We start from the raw sequence: 18,075 nt of genomic DNA, 5'->3' as shown, positions 1-18,075 counted from the left end.
AGATCTGGAAGCAACCTAGATGCCCATCGATAGATGAATGAATAAAGAAGATGTGCAATATATACATATATATATATATATATATATATATATATATATATATAATGGAATATTACTCAACAATATTAAAGAATTAAATCTCGCCATTTGTGACAACATGGATGGACATAGAAGGTATTATATTAAGTGAAATAAGTCAGACAGGGAAAGACAAATACTGTACAATTTCACCTACATGCAGAATTTAAAAAAAAGAAAAAAAAAAAGAACAAACGAACAAACAAAACAAAACAGAAGCAGACTCATAAATACAGAACAAACTGATGCTTGCCAGAAGAGAGGGCAATAGAAGGATGGGTGAAAAAGTTGAAGTGGAATAAGAGGTACAAACTTCCAGTTATAAAATAAATAAGCCGTAGGATGTAGTGTACAGCACAGGGAATATAATCAATAATATCATAATAACTTTGTACAGTGATGGATGGTTATTATCGTGGGGATAATAACTTATTGTGGGGATCCCATCATTTGATATAAATGTCAAATCACTATGCTGTACACCTGAAACTACTATAATATTTCATGCCAACTATATTTTAATAAAAAGTTGAAACGAAGAAAGTAAAAAAATAAAAATAAAACTGTCAGTAACAAAATACCTTGAAAAAAATGTTTTTAGTAAATAAAAGCATAGATAAGAAGTTAAACTGAAAGTTTCAACTGCGGTAACCCTGTAGGAAAGGTGTTAAATTCAAAGTGAGCTGTTGGAATACTGAGTAGAAGTTTCTAACTTAGTGACCTTGGACAGGTTCAAAGACTAAACTTCATGAGGAAGATACTATAAGAGTAGTAACTAAGAGTAGATTTGGAAAGAGATATTTTGGAGAGAACTGTTTCACCATGGAGTCTCCCGCCCCTCCCCTCACAGCAGTAGGTGGGGTTCTTCTCCCTTCGCCTAAAGCCCAGAAAGCAGGAGGAAACCTGCAAAGAGTTTCATGTGGGAAGTACACTGTGCTGCTGCCAGAGAAGCCTAGGGATCCACAAGTGGGAGATCTGAGGGCAGAGCCAGAAGAGAAATGGTGCTGCATTGAGATTTTTCTGCACAACTTATAATTTGAGTTTAGCCAAGATAAAAAATGAGTGTCTCCCAGAGCCATTCTAAATGAGCTTTTGCCCAAAAGGGCTTCACTAGAGGATAAGCGACCTCCATTGAGTGTCTGTTCAGAATGAACCTTACGTAAACCAGAGCCTGAGATTGTGGTCTAAAGCAGCAGCTAAAAAAAATGTTGCATCTCTTTAATTATGAGTATTCTAATGGGCCAGAAGGGAGATATCTGAAGAATCAACCAAAGTGTCCAGAAGAGAAAAGTGTCCAGGAGAGAAAAAGAAAGCTGTACGATCTTCCAGACCCAGAGAGCATCCAGCCATTTCATAGGAGTAACCATCAACTGAGAAGTATCCTACCCTCTTACCTCTTTATTTCCCTGGACCCCACCTGCCCCCATCAGTAGATCCTGTAGAGATCAGAAACAGCAGCTAGTGGGTTGATGGAAAAGGAGGTGAGCTGGACACAAACAGCCAACCATGCCACCTCTCAGAAGACAGACCACTTGCCCGCTTGGGTTAGTCAGGCCCTAACCCAAGGGAGAAAAAAGAAGACTTCACTTTGAACAAAGATCTAAAGGTTCATATTTTAATTACCAAATTAAGATGGTATTTGGTTAAGTACAATGACTGAAGGATTCTATATTATCTAAGAGTAGATAGACAATTTAGGAACCTGACAGATTTTTTTCACTCACAGGGGAGATAACTTCTGTTACTGAAACATTTTTAAAGGACACTGTGAGATTAATAAATAATAATAAAATAAAAACTTGTATTTTGATTATCTCACTAGGTTTGCTTGTTCAAAATTCCAGAGACAATACTTTTCTGGATAAGGGAGGTCATGAACATGTTTTTCTTATCATCTGTCAGACCAAGATTATGTTCTGTTCTGTATCATGTTCCCCAAGAGGAATGTTGGCAGATTGACCAAGATGGTGAAGGGATGCAAAAATCAAATCATGGAAGAGAAAACTCAAGGACTTCAAGCTGTGTGGGCTGGAGGAAATTTAGGTAAGACAACAGCTCCTTTAACCTCTATTAATAGGCTCACATATGGAGAACAGAACAGAAAAATTCTGTGTTGTTCCTGAGGGCCAGATAAGGCCTAGTCGGCAAATTTTAGTGCCAAATGAGAAGACATATATAATACAAGCATTTAAAAACGAGTGTTTTAAATTGTTTTGGATTGTCTTGTATTGTGCTGTACTTCTCATTATTAGTTGTTTAAGCTGAGGTTGAATGACATTTGACATTTGTCATGGTTCTTACACAAAGGATTCATTAATCATTTGGTTCCAGGTCAACCTACCAAAGGCCAATTTGTTTTAAGCTAGTTTGCCAATTAATGAATCCATCAAATGGCCATTTCACAGAAAACCAAATCACCCAATGCCAATTTGTTTCCTTTAACAATTTCATTTTAGCCGACTAAGATTCACTTTGTTCCCATAAGAGAGCACTTTAAGAAATATTGGATTGTTGTCCTAGTTCTCTGGGGTCTGAGAGAGGAGAGACTTGAGAAGCAGAGAAACAATATATTCTTAAATATATTCCTGAATATAATAAATTATTACAATTATAATCTTCTTTTAAAAAATAGTATTATTCCTCTCCTAGACTCACATTCTCTCTCCCCCTCTTCCTCTTTCTTTCTTTCTTTCTTTCTTTCTTTCTTTCTTTCTTTCTTTCTTTCTTTCTTTCTTTCCTTCTTTCTTTCTTTCTTTCTTTTTCTTTCTTTCTTTCTTTCTTTCTTTCTTTTTCTTTCAGCCTCCAGTCATAGCACCTAAGCACTACATTGGAAACAAAAGGAGCATTTATTGGGTGTAGGGGTGGTAAAAACAACACCCCTCTTTTCCCTCCATTTTGGAACCAACTGAGAAATAAATACAAGTGCCAGCTGAGTGGAGATCAAAATATCACCTTTATTCTTCGGAATCTATTTTGAAGGCTATAGCCTGGATTTGATCACATGATCTCAAACTGCAGGAACAGGCCTTCCTTCCAGAAACAAGATTTCTCCAGGGCTGTTCTCATATTCACAAATATACAAATATGCCAATCCCCAACCTCTAGGGCATTATCACAGGCAAAACATGATCCTAGAACACAGAACCAAAGAAAATCAGTGATACCCGAGAGAAAGGAAATAAATGGAGGACAATATCTTGATTTAGTTTAGGCCAATGGTTTGGAGCCCAAGATTTGTGATTTTGAACTCTGTTGGAGAAATTGCCCGTTAAGTTAAGTTGTTAACTCTGACCTTAAATTATAATCTTTCATGGGTTGCATATTCTCAGGGTAAAAGCCGAGGTCCTCTCTAAGACCTACTTTATCTCCTCTGCTTTCTCCCTTGCTTGGAGACTCTGCTCCAGCCACACAGACTTTCTGGCAGCCCTCAAACACACCTTGCCCTCACCCACCTGAAGGTCTTTACTCCAAGGTACAGTTAGAGCACTCTGTCAGTCAGTATACTCATGACTCTTTGTGCATGTGTATACATATGCATATACATATTATACAATTATATATGTATTATTATATATATAATGTTATATATAATTAGCCTTTATCTCATTCAATTTACATCATTCAGTTACACACACTCTCTTGTTAGTTTTTAAACTCCTAAAGTGTAGGAACCACATTTTTAGGCCATCAAGTGCCTTAGTACTATGTCTGGTACTAAAGTTAGATAAATGAGTTAATGAATGAATGAATGAATGAATGAATAAAATGTTTTTATATCACTGGTTGCAAACACTATTAGGAAAGTCCCCCATGGAAGCTATAATTCTCATTCAGATGATACAAAACATAGTTTTCCAGAAACCCTTGGTCCTCTCCTAAAATCAAACTGGTCAGTCATTCACAGTTTTGAGTCAATCAGCCTGGTCAACCATGTCACCCTTGGCCAATCATATTACCATCTAGAACCACCATCCTTCCAGTATCACAAATCTATCTCAAGTTCTTTTACTCTTACTATTGTGAAGCTTAATATACAGCCATATTGCACAGTTTGTAAAATGTACTCTACACATTTAAGGCATTAATTATATTGCTGTGTCTGTGACTGGCAGTCACCAGATCCAGTGATCACCTGGTGTGATAGCTCTCCTCTTTTGCTCCAGAACAAACAGTAATTCATTACAAGCTCTTCTCAAATGCTAACCTAAGGACCTCCAGTTCACAGTTCTCTTCTGCTAAATAGGCTATACTCACTTGAGTCACTGAGATTTACCCAGTAAGACTTGGTTCTCACCTTCTCAACAAGTCTAGGACCGTAGAAGGCAAATTAGGATAATTGGCATGACCATACTTCAGCACCCAACCCTATGCCCTATCTCTGAGGACATCTGAAGATTAGACTAAAAAACCACTTATCTTCTAATATGGGTAATTCAACCTCAGGTGACAAGGACAAAGGAGTCTTTAATTCTCTTTCTTTGTTTTCTTTGTTCACAGCAGATGTAGATGTTAAAGAGACTGTATTTATATATTTATATATATTTATGTATAGGCACATATATGTGTCCATATGTGTGTATGTATGTACACACATAGATATGGATACATGTATGCATAAAACACACCCAAAGTAGAAAATAACATCTTTCTGGGTATTTTTAATTTCTTACTTCTTTCGCCCAATTTGTAAACCCTACGTCTTTCTTCCTTTATAATTTTTTGTAACATTTCTTTGTTTACCTAAGTCACACAAATGCTCTTCTCCCAGTCTAAATTTTGTTTTTAATGACTCTCATTTCTTTACTCACCAATGACTATTTCTTTATTCATTTGAAATGTATTTATTTTCTCTTTATTTGCTCTAACTCTACCCTTTCCTGAAATGAGTCATCCAAAACTCTGTTGGAGATATTTTTAAAAAATAATAAAGTCAAACCAAAAGCAGAAGCCAATAGTTCTGATTTCTATCACTTCCCGTAGGTCCATTTCACAGGAAAGTACAATAAATGCTGATAGGTATCATCTACATTTTTAAGTTGCCTATGTATTCATGGAATCATGGAAAATCACCATTGGCATTTTACAGAAATCTAAATCCATCCTTCATTTTACGTAGAAGCAAATGAAGCCCAGAGAAGTTTTATGCATTCCCCAAGGTCACGCAGCAGTTTTAGAGAAAGCCAAAATTGGAAGTCAGATATCCTAAAGACTCAATATTCTTTCTAGTCCAAAATGTTGCCTTCCTTAATAAAGACAAAAATATAATTTTTAAGGTTGGAATTTTACCAGGACAGCCCTTTCTAAAAGTTACACTATAGGAAGAACATATTATTGGGATTCTTTTGTGGTACAGGTAGGTTTTAGGACATATATGACAAAACAGCAATATTTGGGGGAAAATTCGAAGATCTCAAGCTATTGTTGCTACATTATACTTAAAACGAAAAAATGATTTGTTTCAGCTAAATACTATAAAATATAATTATAGTCTTTGGGAACGACTCAGCAGAACTGGAGCTATATTTTTCTGTCTTAGCTCACCAAAGCCCTGGAAGATATTCAAAAAGAGATTGTATAACAAGTGGTAAACATCATTTTCTTTAGATTCTTAGCTCTCAGTGATTAGAAAATGTGACCATTTTGGACTCACTGATAATCAATGTTGATTGCCAAAGTTCAATTGCTCATGTGTCAATGTGTATTGAATAAGATTAGAAACTAGTTATTTCTCTCTGTATGTATCAGTAAATACTTATGGTTCTCTTACTATAGCCTATATATTTCTGTCTTATGGAGCTAAAACTACTTCTGTGAACCACCAGCTTTTCCGATTTAATCTGAATCTGACTTTTTGTCATCTTTATTTTTAGTTTATAAACTGCTCAAAGAGGGCATTTTATTCCTCCTCATTCCTGGCTGAAGTTGAAATTATGGAAATACCTTGAGTTATTTCTATCCACACTGAAATGAGAAATTTGGGATGTTTAGCTGAACATTCAAATGTTTCAGCTTTTACCCTTCTCTATTAATAATATCATCATCTGTCTTTCACACAGAAAAATCTTTAACTTCACACTTGAGAATTTTGTTTCTTTTTTATTTCATTTCATTTCCTTATAGAGTCTTCCTGGTGTGAGTCATAATATATTGAGGTCATGTCCATTGCTTTCTGTTACACAGGAGTATATTTCATCCCAAAATGCACCACCAGATCCACTGACGTGTGTACCAATCTTGGAAAGTGGCCACTTGTGCTGAAGATTGCAACTGAAGGACGACTGGGCTCAGAGTCTTCGCCAAACTGTTCTTTACATTAGAATAAAACAAGACAAAAGGAGGTGGAGAAATTTCTTATGACCTTAGACTTTGGTCCCTATCTCCACTCTTCATAAGAATTCACTTAATTTGATAATGGTAGGTGGTGGTCACAGAAAGTGGTCTAAGTCTCCAAAATTAGCGTTAAAAACCTTCAGCTTTTAATCTCAAATGCCTTTTCACTCATTTTAACCAGTTTAAATTAGGATATGAGCAGCTGAAAAAAAAGAATTATAAATTACATGGTCAATATGGAGTGACTAGCATTTCACCAAATTATTCACTACTCACTCTAAAAATGAGGTGGTGTCAATTCTTGTGTGGGCGTAGCTGAGTTAGGGAGGGGTTTTACAGTTTCAGTTTCACTCTCTGTTTAATATCCTTCCTCCATAATGGACACGTCCATAATCCATTGTCCTCATAAACCTTACCGTAGACTCCTGTACATAAAGGTTATCATAGTATAAAAAACAAAGATTTCTTTATTTTTAAATAGAATTCTGATTAAAATATTGAGTTTTGCTGACACTTAGCAATGTATTTTGTTTTATGTAGACATCTCAGATGGAATAAATGCATTCAATTGTGAGTCTCGAATCTTCTGTAAGAATTCATAGTCCACTTTGACCTTTCGCCTCTGTTCTTTTTTGCCTTCGCTACTCCCTGTACTAGTCACAGACTCATACATTTTGGGATAGACCCTTAGAAACTGATCACTTAGTCAAATTCTCCATTTTACAAAAGAAGGAAAGTTGAAGCCCACAGTGTCTGAGACACGTTCACAAAATGACCCAAATATTTAATAGGAGATCTGGGACAGAACCCGAGATTCTGAATTTCTATTTTTTTTTTCACTCACTTTTCCATTCATTACCCCCATTCATCACTCTGGATTTTACTTTGCTCATTCTCTTGCCACATTCTTAGCTCTCCTGTTCACTACCTTGTCCTTTCATGGTATCCACCTCTCAAAGCACCAGTCGTAGGTAGAGTCCAATGCTCAATCTGCTGAGTATTGTGGAGGAAATCAACCAACTAGGAAAATTAATGCCACAAACTTGGTGACTTTAAAATGCAGAAGTTTATTCTGTCACAAAGCAATCTTCTGGAAGCCAGAAGATTGAAATCAAGGTTTTGGTAAGGCCACATTCCCTCCGAAGTCTCTAGGGGAGAATCTTTCCTTGCCTCTTTCAGCTTCTGATGGTCTCTGGTGTTCCTTGGTTTGTAGTAGCATAACTCTATTCTCTGCCTCAGTCTTCACATGGACTTCTCTGCATCTCACTGTGTCTTCTCTTCTTACAAGGACATCCTAAATTCAGAATGATTTTATCTCGGTGTCTTTAACTGATTATATCTGCAAAAACACTATTTTCAAATAAGGTCACGATGTACCTAAATTTTGGGTGGATGATATCAACCCATTATACTTGTCAATCTTATTCACTAGACTATAAATTCCATGGGAGCAGAAATTATATCCACATCAGCCATCATTGCAGAGTCAACTTGGCATGTAGTATACACTTAAGAAATAATTGTGGAATGAATACTTTTCTTCCACTCAACTTTTGCCAAGCTTCTCTACCATATTACCATTCCATCCAACAACCTCAGTGCTTACTTCCACTCAGTCCATTAAAATTGATTCATGCTTCACCATGAAAACTAAATAAGAAATATTGAATTACTCAGCTAGCAGAAATTTCTTCTTAAACTAGTATTAGCATAGCTCTTTACCTGATTTTTTGGAAGAAATTCATAACTTTCTAGCTTATACTATACTTGAATATTTTTTATAATTTCTTCAAGAGCAAAGATTATTTTTTTTATCTTTACATTCCCCCAGAAGACAACCACAAAATTCAGCATAGAAGATTTTCACTAAATGTTTATTTAATTTATAAATCTGGATAATTTACTCATGTATAAGTTCATCTTCACTAGAAAAAGTTAGGTTTATTCAAATTCTAGAGTTAGGTTTATTCTTTCTGACTTCAGAAAAGCAAAAAGAAAACTCCCCCACTCAAAGTGCTAACAGGTTTTTCTGTTCTTTGATTTAAATTTTTCTAAAACCTATAAATGTCAATGTCTTCAAGTCTAAATGCTCTACAAGTACTTTTCATAGGTTCACTTGTTTACTTTGTTCAATTGAGCTTATCTTCTTCACATTCAAGTAAATTCGGAGATAGCATCTTTATAGGTATGTCAGGTTCTCAAATGCTATCATTTCATTATAATGTTGATGAGATGCCATAGGAACTTAACTCTTGTTTATTCCAATTAGCTTGTGGTAAAATTGATTTCATTATTAGTCATTTTGCTTAAAGTCACAGAACATACCACCAATGTTAAGTGAGGACTTACTATTGTGTACTCAAAGTTTATCATAAATTTTTTAAAAGTCTTTATTTTGTCAAATAGACATGAGCCCTGTCAAGATAACTATACTTATATTTAGATATTTCATCAGGAAAACAAAAGTATTCTAGGTATTTTAGGCAGCAAGAACTTGATGTTTACAAAACTATTGAAAGAGAAGGCTACTACTGGCACAGGTTTACAACTGGATTCAAGCAAGCAGAAAATTGCTACTGTAACTCAGGTTAAGAATTCCCCCTCTTAATTGCCCCAGTGGTCACAGATGTCTGCAGTGCTGAGACAGTTAACGATAAACAGAGCAATATCCAGAGATCACTGCAAAACATCACTTCTATCAATGCCCAGTTATCTGTTTGCAGTACTAGTAAACTAATAATGTGTTTTCTACCCAATGGTGTGCTAGATATATCTAACAACTGACTTACTGGACAGGAATAAAAGTACTGAACTATGCTATTTGCCAACAACTTCCATGGTGAAAATATTCTCACTGATTTAAAGCTGCTGAATGCAGAGTTGCGAAGAAGATGCACACAATTGGTTTCTTTGAGCTTGTAAGAGCCAAGTCAACCTCTGTCTCTCTTCTGCCTTCCAAATGTTGCAAACGTATCTCACTGATGGAACTTCATACAAATTCAAGACCTTACTGGCAAAGAAGATTGGAATATGTATAGCTCTCAGACTTCCAGACCCTGCAATATAGAGTAGAACAAAGAAGAGGTATCAAGTATCCCAATAGCCAACACACATTAACATCTAGCCCATATAAGGAACAGACTAATGTTAGATGTTATTTTCCCTTTGCATGCAAATAACAAAAACAAATCTTTGGTGATTTTATCTGCATCATGGCTCAATTCCCAAATGATGTTCAAGATTCTTATGGCTCATTTGAAAATTAGTGTTTAAGCAGGCACAATAACACATTCTAGCTGACATTTATCGAGCCATAATAACATACCAGCTTATTTGTAGCTTTACATGCATTATTCTATATAGTTTTCCCAATAATTTCATGTGATAAGTTTACTATTATACTAATTTTACAAATGAGGAAACTGAAAATTTGCATGGTTAAGTAAATGCCCCAGATTACAGCTATTGAATAGCAGCATATTTCTGCACTCACCTCTCTATTCTACCTTAAAAACATGCAATATTTTATGAGTTCTTTCTGCTTCTGAGCACCATGTTTTCTATCATGTGCCTGATAGCACAGAGTATGTCATAGAATCAATATGCTGAATTATTTTTAGAATTACATTGCATCTTAGCAAATCATCCAATGCCATTTGGAAATACCCTAATAAGCGTCTGCCTAAAAGAAAAAAAAATTAATTTACAGTTCAAAATAATTTGACTATGAAATGTCTCCTGTTTCTCTGTTTCCATCATTATTACCTAAAGATTTGATCCCTTCATTCTTCTGGTTTGGATGAATATCCCCTGTTATTAGCAGTGTCGCTGAGTAAATGTACGCAAGAGAATAAATAAACAATTAAATGCATAATTTTCAAAAGGAAAAAATATGGTAGAGAAACAGGATCAAATCTTTTTTTTAATAAACATAAATATTCTAAATTAAATGCAGTTTCTGTCTCCAGGTACAGGGATTGGCTTTAATGTATAAGTTATTTATTTACACATTGCTTAGAATCACCTCTCTAATTTTTCCAAGTGCTTTGTCTTGCTTAATGCAGCAAAATATCACTCTGTGCTTTCATGCCATGCTCACATACCTTGCATTCCCTTTTCCAGATTCTATTTTGAAAGCAAGCAAGCATCTCTCTACTACATAGTATTAAATGATAAATTAATCAGTGTGCTTTTTACCTGCGTATTTTTAAGTTAATTACGTGGCTGCTTATTTGTCCAAATCAAAGTAATCGTGCTTTCTTTTTCTTTAATCAATCTTTAATTTAAAAATAAATAAATAAAGATATATATTTGCAGAGGAGAAGCTGTCCTTTGAAGAGTGGTGTGCCTGATTTCAGTGCCAGGTGCTGTCCCTGTGAGACACCATATCAAGTCTGGCCTTACTTTTGCCAAAGCATGCTGTATTTGTGCCAACTCACTGCCTTGGATGCTTTTCAGTGCTTGTCAAATACAAGAATATAAGGTGTTTCTCAGCTATGTGATTTATGGTTGAGGCCAGTTCAGAGTATCCAATGCATGAAAACATATCAAGATATTGAGAACCCTGAAGTTTCTATTTCTTCTACCAACCTCAACTAATGATCAACCCAATTGTCCAGTGATAAGCGAAGAAAAAAATTTTGAGTAGTCATTATATTTTTTTATAAAAATAAAAAATAGCATCGTGCTATCTAATTGAGTTTTTACCGAGAGACTTTTAGAATTTTAAGAATCAGAGATGATTTTCTCTTTGAGCCCTAAAACAGAGAATTTGTTCTCCTCTTCTAAAGGTATTTTCATCAATATTTGCTGGGTTTCTCTGATATTTGCTGTATTAGTTATAAGAAGTTTCTCAGCTATATGCTCTCTGGTCCGTTGGTGTTTAACCAAATTAGCTAAACTTATTTGACATATAATAAATTGTTGCTGAAGTTTGAAGAAAGCAAGTACGGATCATTAAATGAGAAAGTCACTAAGAATGATAAATTTATTTCCAAAACTAGCAAAAGTTAACCATACCTAATGCAGATGACACCAACACAACCTCAGCTGATATTAATAAATGCACAAAAAAATGCAATAGGTTTATTAACTGTAAATGCTGTCTTCCCTCTCAGCACAAACTGCTGTGTCTGGGAATAAATGAATATTGTTTTCTAAATTCAGCTCTGGCCAGTGGTCAGTGGACAACGTACATCAAAATTAGAAGACATGGGAGATGGATCTTGGTTTCAAATTGATCTGAATAACAATAGCAAGCTTAAAACTTGTCTCCCTGCTTTTAAAGTTCACTGTTGTCTGTTTTCAAGAGTAAAAAAAAAAAAAAAGCCAAGAAATAACAGGAAGCAAGTTTACAACTCAGAGAGAATCTTACTCAATTCAATTCCTTTACAGCATTGCATTATCATCTACATGAAAGTAGAGTTCACCCCTGCCAAACCCTGAAATGCAAAAAATTGAAAGAAGGGAAAATGGCTTTGTCACTCATTTGTTTCTGTCTTAGAAAATGTCTCCAGTGCATCTGCTTGCTGTCTTACCCAGAGGCTTTATATGGCCACATCAAATAGGGCAGATGCCATGGAGGGACAAACCGGGATGTGTACTGGCTTGACCTATCTCTTAGCAAATCCCAAATTCATTTTATCTTAGTGAAACACCCACACAAAGGAAATCTCTGATCTTTCAAGCCCAGAATTTACTTGCTTCCTAATCATGTTAAGTCTTACAGGGAATTTTGAGGTAACTTCCTGCAGAATGCCACCAAGTTTACTGTTGGCAGAGTCAGGAAAATGCATAAATTAAAAAAAAAATCTATCCTGGGTCATTGTCCTGGAAGCAATATAACTAATTATATTTTTATCCAAAGATGATATATTCCAATAACAACCTTAAACAAGGAAATATAATCTTATTCTATGAGAATTATTTATTTAATAATTGTACTTTTTAAAAAAATGTTAGATGGCAGAAATTTGAAATAGTAGACAATTTCTGTCCCACGTATAACCACAAATAGATGCACATTTTACACACAGGCACACACTCAAATACATGGACACTGTATCAATTTTCTAAGGCTGCCATAACAATATACCATAAAGTATGTAGCTTAAAAAATAGAAATTTATTCTCTCACAGATATAAGAAGCTCAAAGTTCAAAATCAAAGTGTCTTAGGGTTATCGTGCCTCTGCAAACTCTAGGATATAATCCTTCCTTGTCTCTTCCTACCTTCCGGTAGTTGACTGCAATCTTCGGCTTGTAGATGCATCACTAAAATCTCTGCCTCTGTCTCTACGTGGTGGTCTCCCCTCTATGTGTCTCTGTGTCTACCTGTTCTCTCTTCCTCTTGTAAGAACAACAGTTGTCATATTGCCTTTAGGACCTACCCTAATTCAGTATGAGCACCTCTTAACTTGCTTGTATCTGTGAAGGCCCTGTTTCAAAATAAGGTCACAGGTCACAAGCTCACCACTTATAAATTTTGCTTTCCACTCAACAACAGAGCACAATTCAGCCAAGTTTCTACCATTTCACTGGATTAGGGTCCACCTTAATTCAATGTGACTTCATGTTTACTTGATTATATTTGCAAACCCTATGTTTAAATAAGTTCCCATTCACAGGCATCAGGAATTAGAACTTCTTTTTAGAGGATATATCTTTTTGGAGGACACAATTTAACTTACAACAGAAACATACAAAAGAAAAATGAGAGCAGTGATATAAAATGCTGCCAAAAAAATATGAAAATATATGCCAAAATTTCCTTATACTCTTATAGGCAGGTAATAAAATTAATGACCAACATAAAAAGGGAAATCTGACCATTTATACAATACATAGTATCCATGAGATTTAAAAAAAATCCTAAGTGTTATGGGAAAGCACAAGTATTGCTGATAACAAGATCATAAATAAATAAATCTCTAATTTAAGAATAAGTGTAAGATTATTTCTTTGCAGGCCAAAATCTGATTAGAAACAAAATAAAGCATCATTTTTTCTAGTTGCATATACATCTTTTACTTTAAATGAGCTTTAAATATAGAATTACAAAACAGAATAATAAACAAGAAGAAAATGTTTTATAGGTTACTTAAGACCAAAGATCATATTTAAATATTAGATGTAGATGATAATCAAAGAAGCTACAAATGCACAATTCAGTGATTTTCCCAGTCAAGGAGGTACTCCCATAATTCAGGGGAAATAGTACAGGTGTGGAGTAAGGAACACCGTGCAATATTTAGAATACCAGCACCTAAACAGATACAATGCTAGGAGAAGGGTCATGGCCGTAGATCTCTGAAAACTTTTTCAATTCGAATGACAGAGATTTTTTCACAGATGGATAATTCCAATTATAGAGTGAAAAACAGTAGCATAATAGGATTTGATTTCTAGGAATTTGCTCTAGAGATAAATGGTAAATAAAGCGATACTATGTTAACCATCTTTATTTCAAATCTTCTCACTTTCCCAAATAGTGGTGCTTTATTTCAGGTATTCATCTTTTAGGTTTTCTTTTCCTTAATTCTGGCAACTATGTCCCTTGTTCCCATAGATACTCTTACCTCAGCCAACTTTAAAGCAAAGTTTAAATTGTTTCTGAAACTTTACATGTTAGGCTTTCATTTTCACAAAAATTCCCTACAAAATGGATGTCTTAATCCACTCAGGCTGCTATAATAAACTCCCACTGACTGAGTGGCTTATACACAACAGAAATTCATTTCTCACAGTTCCGAAGATCTTCTTCCAGGTCACAGACTTTTTCTCTCTGAACATGGTGGAAGGGGCAAAGGGTCTTTGTGGAATCTCTGTTATAAGAACGCTAGTCTCATTCATGAGAGCTCCACCCTCCTAACCTAAGAACCTCCCGAAGTACCTATCCCCTGTTACAATCACATTAGGCATTGAATTCCCACATGTGACCTTTGCAGAGACACACCATTTGGACAATAGTGTAAGATTTAGTCAGGTATGGTGGGTGGAAAAAATAGCTCCCCAAATACATATTCACTTCCTAATCCCTGAAACTTAATATTACCTTGTCTGGCAATAGATGTGATTAAATTAAGTATCTAGAGAGGAGTTGTTTATCCCAGGTTAGCCCTAAATGCAATCACGTGGACCCTTATAAAAGAGAAGTGGAAAGAGATTTAATATAGACACACACCAGAGAAGGTGATGGGATCATGGAGCAGAGGGAGATGCAGCTATGAGCCTAGGAATGCTGACAGCCACCAGTAACTGGAAGAGATGAGGAAGAGATTCTCCTTCTAGAGCCTCTGGAGGGAGCCTACATCTCGAGTTCAGACTTTTGGCCTTCAGAACTGTAAGGATAAATCTGATTTCTTAAGCCACCTAATTCGTGGTAATTTGTTACAGCCATTAGAGAAATCTATATAACGGTTAAAAACATAAGAAACAAAAATGCGACAGAAAAATAATTATAAGTGAATATATCTTTTTCTGTAAATAACTACCATTTAATAAGTACCCACCAAATAGGTACCAGAGAAGGAGTTACATACTTTATGCACACAATAACTTGGCAACGTAAGTGTAATTGTTCCCATTTTGATAAAGAGGAAACTGACCCATTTCTGGTCACACAAATTGAGTAAGCAGAAGTCCCAGGATTTAAATGCAGATGTATTCAACTCCAAATTGTTTTCCACTGTTTCTGTAATACTCTGCTGTATCCCATACTTCTCACTCTAGAGTCCCCACACAATTACAGAGGACACTTGCAAACACGTTTCTTTTTCTCTTAATCAGCTGCAAAATTTCCCTCCATGGAGAAATCGGTTCCCAGTGGCCAACCAATTGCGTTCCTGGCTTTTGTAGGAAATAAACACAAAAACCCATAAGGCAATGTGACTCAAATACAATAATCTGTAACTTTTTTTTTTTTTTAAATCTCTTGAATTCCTAGAACCTGGCCCTAAGCTTTCTAAACAGGTCGGTTTCTCCTCCAGACTGACCCTGATTTACCTCAGGTTAAACAAATTGCCAGCAGTTCCCTGGTTTCGAGAGCCAAAGTCTTGTCTATGGGTAAAAAGTGAATCTGACATTACTGACCATGTCTTATCCACAGTGCCAAGTTCTCTCTTTCTCCACTCGTCTGCTTCTGCTCTCCCCACATGCTCTGTCCAGGCATGATCCACTGTGACTGAAGCCACAGTGTGTTTCCTGAGGACAGAAAATTGGTAGCAAATCTCATTTTCTTTGAGATTTATATATGTGTACACACACACACACACACACACACACACAGGTATTTATTTCCTGAGGCACAAAAATACAGGTGTGCAGAAACAGAAACTTCTTTATTTCTTATAGTTAAAAGTAACCCAGTCCTTAAGCCCACATTTCTGTTAATTATAGAAAAAAGTTTTTTCTTTCTTTCTTTCTTTTTCTTTCTTTCTTTCTTTCTTTCCTTCTCTCTCTCTCTCTCTCTCTCTTTCTCTCTTTCTTTCTTCTTCCTTCTATTTATTTATTTATACTGCAGCTCAAAGGGATTCTTCTATTTTCAAACTGGGTCTCTTAACAATTGCTCCTCTCTCCCCACCCACCCTATCACATCTGGAAGTTCTTCTTCCTCCTAGGAGAGAGGTAAGTTCTCAGGACTTATGTATCATCCTGGCTTGGGGGCAGGGGCTTCTGTTCAGAGAGCCCTCCTCTGTCCTAGGATGTATATCTCATGTTTCTGTCTTAGGTGTTATCATCTTTATGCTGCGACCAGAATTGATATGGTGGTGGGGCTCCGCTGGGGAGTTCTTCTGTATCTGTCAAATCAAGTGTCTGTCAAGCTGTGCTGGGGAGCTTTTATGTGTTGCTGCCCCCTCAACACTTACTATAGCTGCTGATTTTCTAAACTCCCTGCCCAAGTCTCTACTGTTGAGCGCACTCTCTCAGTCCCCTGCTGACCTCTGGCAGACAGACAGGTCACAGTTCTCAACTACATTTTATATTCCCTCATGCACAATGTTTGGGATTTCCTGGATGCATTCAAAGGTGATGAGATTTGAGGATGATGTTGTGCAAGAAGGTGACTCAGGTCCTCTCTGAAGCATCACACCACAATCTCTGTCTACTAAGGCAGCCCCACACAGGTGTAGACCTTGGGAAATGTCTCCTTCCAGAATTCCAGATGAGAAGTGGACACCAGCCTCTCTTTCTTTCAGAATCTTTAGCCCACTTAGGTAACCTAGTCTCTTAAGCCAGGCTTTAATTGCAGGGAGATAAAGAGCAGGACCCTGTCCAGCATTGATACTCATGCTTTCCTTGAAAATTCCTCGAGTTCCTCCCTTAACTAAGCCTAACTTGGGTTCAAAGGTCCTGGATCTCCAGGTGGGAAGGAAAGGCATTGTAAGTCTTCCAGAGTCTAGTTTAGAATATAAACTCAACTCCTCCATTCATTAGGCTTTGTTTTTGATTTACCAATTCAAATTACTAAATTTCAATGAAGACATTTTTTCTCCCAAGTGGTTCATAAAAGTATTGTGGCTTTTAGAGTACTATGTCTGCTGTGGACTTCCAAAAAAGAGACAAATCTGGAGCCAAGTGAGGACAACTTTGTCCCCAGTAGTTGTGTCTGCCTTCCTTGAGAATCAGCAAAAGTCACTGTTTCCATGGGTGGAAGACTTTGACTTATAATTAGGAATTACTGGAAACAAAAGCTGCATCAATTAGTGTTTTAAAGTTACTGTTTTGCAAAATTATAAGAATACTGTAAACATTATTTTAACAGTGCTTTTTGGCCATTTTTGTAAAAAAAAAAAAGAATTTAAATGTATTTATTTTGTTGTTTTGAAATCAAAACAATACATACATTTGCTTATTTTGATTTCAAAGTCAAAGTATTTTATGCAGTTAGAGTCTGATGTAATATAGAATATCAAAACTAATAATTCTATTCAAAACAGCATGTGTATTTTGCAGATTATTTTCATATGTTGCTTTTCTTGTTGAAATATTACAATAGCAATATTTGAGAAAAAAATTTAGAGTCACTCAGCACCATCGTTCTATGTGGCTAAGGGAATGTGCTATAAATTACTAAACTAACTCCATATTACTAGATATTAACTTTATTTTTCTCTAATTATTCATAGTTTTGAATGATGATATAATAAATGACTTTGCATGCTTGTATGTTCTCTTTATTGCTTACTTACTTGTAGTCTAATACTAAAGTTTTGATTCTTGAGTCAAAAGATGGAACTGGCTCTAATTAATGTGTCTTCACAAGGCACAAATGTACCCCAGTGCCTTCCCCTGCTAAACTCAGTGCCCTGTAATACAACCTGTGAGTTTTTAATGAAGTTAAGGTAATGGCAATAAAAAATTTTTATAAAAGAAGGCATTACTTCTTTTTTTTACAAGAACGTGACCTTTTACCTTCTTTTTATGTTTGTAAAATATATCATAAAACAGCCTTGATACATAATATGAATCAAGTGTGATGTGAGTCAAGTTTTACATGCGGCCTCACATGTAGGTAAAGCACTAAATTAAGTATACCTTAAAATAAGTACTAAAATTATAAAATGAGATTATTTCTATAATTTATTTTATTCAACTTACATCATTGTAGTAATCATTAGACCTGAATAACCGAAGGAAAGTACTGATGAGCTATGTGTATGTGTGTGTG

The sequence above is a fragment of the Pteropus vampyrus genome, unplaced genomic scaffold (genome assembly GCF_000151845.1).
Source record: "Pteropus vampyrus isolate Shadow unplaced genomic scaffold, Pvam_2.0 Scaffold70, whole genome shotgun sequence".
NCBI classification, from domain to species: Eukaryota; Metazoa; Chordata; class Mammalia; order Chiroptera; family Pteropodidae; genus Pteropus; species Pteropus vampyrus.
Note: the sequence above shows the minus strand (reverse complement) of the source record.